Below are 2739 nucleotides of genomic sequence, written 5' to 3' on the forward strand. Positions count from 1 at the left end.
GGTTTTTGTGGTGTGTAAATTATTTTGTAACAGCTTTCAAGGAAATATGAACAAATTTTTCACTTTTTCTAATGTTGGAGTCACTCTAGGAAAAGTCATCAAATTTCAAGTTGAAAAAATCTAATTTAGTTATTTTTTCTTCTCTGCTGTTAAACATATTGGCGGGTCATTTTTGACCTATAACACAAGGGTTAAATCGTCTTGAAAATCTATGACTTGAACATGGCTCTCTAGCAAATAATGTACAATACAGGTGTGCAAACCTGCTAGAGTATTACCCCAAAAGACTGGCATCTGTAATTGCCAGCAAAGGCGCTTGCATCTACAATGTATTGACTCAGGGGTGTGAAAAACGTATGTAAAATGAGACGCTTCTGTATTTTATTTTATAAAAAAAAAATGTAACTTCGTTATTATGGTTTATTGTGTGCAGATGGGTTAGATAAAAACAATATCTCTATTTAATCCATTTTGAGTTCAGGCTGTAACACAACAAAATGTGGAATAAGTCAAGGGGAATATAAACTTTCTGCACCTCTGTAGGTTGTTGTCTGTGTTTACGGCAAAGCTCTTAGTACAGAGAGGAAGCTCATTGCCAGAGAGGAAGTGGGAGTTTTTCTCTGCTAGAGTCACAGGACAGACACTTACCTACCACCTGTTAATGACATCAGTCTGCTCTGCTATGGCGTCAGATTGTTTGAGGTTCCCTGGGTCAGTGTTAACCATTACTGGCTTCTGCATTTCACCTGTTCCCAGGGCATTGGATTATCAGTCAACCAAGGTAACACGGAAGTCTTTTAGTCTTGTCATTCATAAAATATGAATAGTTTGGTTACTTTAAAATGTATCTACCAATATGCAGACAAGACAGTTGGCCCCCTATTTTTTCTAAATCTTTTTTTTTTTAGATGAGTGTTTAATTTCCTCAGCTTACTGTTCTGCACCGACCTGGACATTGACATTATATCTTGTACAGTACACGTGTGTACGGTTAGATTACATTTGAGTTTGCATACTATCAAGCCCTTTATCAATTCAGTAAGTATCACTAAACAGGAACATATGGATCAGATTTGACCTCAGGGGAAAGCTCTCGTCTGCCACAAACACCAGTGATGTAAAGTATTTATGCAAAAATACTTACAGTGGCAAGAAGCCACTTTGGAATTACCTGGATTTCGGCATAAATCGGTCATCAAACTTGATCTGGTCTTCATTTAAGACACAACAATAGACACACATAGTATTGTATTTTTGTTGTTTTTATTGAATACATCATTTAAACATTCACATTGTAGGTTGGAAAGAGTATGTGAACCCCTTGGAGTCAGCTAACCTGGAGTCATATCAACGAGACGAGATTAGAGATGTTGGTTAGAGATGCCTTGCCCTATAAAAAACACTCACAAAATTTGAGTTTGCTATTCACAAGAAGCACTGCCTGATGTGAAACATGCATCGAACAAAAGAGATCTCAGAAGAACTAAGATTAAGAATTGTTGACTTGCATAAAGCTGGAAAGGGTTACAAAAGTATCTCTAAAAGCCTTGATGTTCATCAGTCCACGGTAAGACAGATGGAAAAGGTTCAGCACGGTTGCTACTCTCCCTAGGAGTGGCCATCCTGCAAAGATGACTGCAAGAGCACAGCGCAAAATGCTCAATGAGGTTAAGAAGAATCCTAGAGTGTCAGCTATAGACTTACAGAAATCTCTGGAACATGCTAACATCTCTTTTGACGAGTCGACGATACGTAAAACACTAAACAAGAATGGTGTTCATGGGAGGACACCACGGAAGAAGCCACTGCTGTCCAAAGAAAACATTGCTGCACGTCTGAATTTCGCAAAAGAACACCTGGATGTTCCACAGGGCTACTGGCAAAATATTCTGTGGACAGATGAAACTACAGATGAGTTGTTTGGAAAAACACTGTGTGTGGAGAAAAAAGACTCTGCACACCAACATCAAAACCTCATCCCAACTGTAAAGTATGGTGGAGGGAGCATCATGGTTTGGGGTTGCTTTGCTGCCTCAAGGCCTGCACAGTTTGCTATTATCTACGGAAAAAGGAATTCCCAAGTTTATCAAGACATTTTGCAGGAGAATTTTAGGCTATCTGTCCGCCAATTGAAGCTCAACAGAAGTTGGATGATGCAACAGGACAACGACCCAAAAGACAGAAGTAAATCAACAACAGAATGGCTTCAACAGAAGAAAATACACCTTCTGGAGTGGCAGTCAGAGTCCTGACCTCAACCTGATTGAGATGCTGTGGCATGACCTCAAGAGAGCGGTTCACACCAGACATCCCAAGAATATTTCTGACACAGTTTTGTAAAGAAGAATGGTCTAAAATTCTTCCTGACCGTTGTGCAGGTCTGATCCGCAACTACAGAAAACGTTTGGTTGAGGTTATTGCTGCCAAAGGAGGGTCAACCAGTTATTAAATCCAAGGGTTGACATACTTTTTCCAACCTACACTGTGAGGGTATCTGTGTATCTGAACTTTACTTTACTATTTATATTTCTGACAACGTTTACATTTACTTTTACTTCACTACATTCCTAAGAAAATAATGTACTTTTTACTCCATACATTTATCTTGACAACCAAAAGTACTCGTTACAATTTAAATGCTTAAGAGGACAGGAGAATGGTCCAATTCACACACGAGTCAAGAGAACATCCCTGGTCATCCCTACTGCCTCTGATCTGGAGGACTCACTAAACAGAGAA

The sequence above is a fragment of the Salvelinus sp. IW2-2015 genome, linkage group LG20 (genome assembly GCF_002910315.2).
Source record: "Salvelinus sp. IW2-2015 linkage group LG20, ASM291031v2, whole genome shotgun sequence".
In the NCBI taxonomy this organism is placed as follows: Eukaryota; Metazoa; Chordata; class Actinopteri; order Salmoniformes; family Salmonidae; genus Salvelinus; species Salvelinus sp. IW2-2015.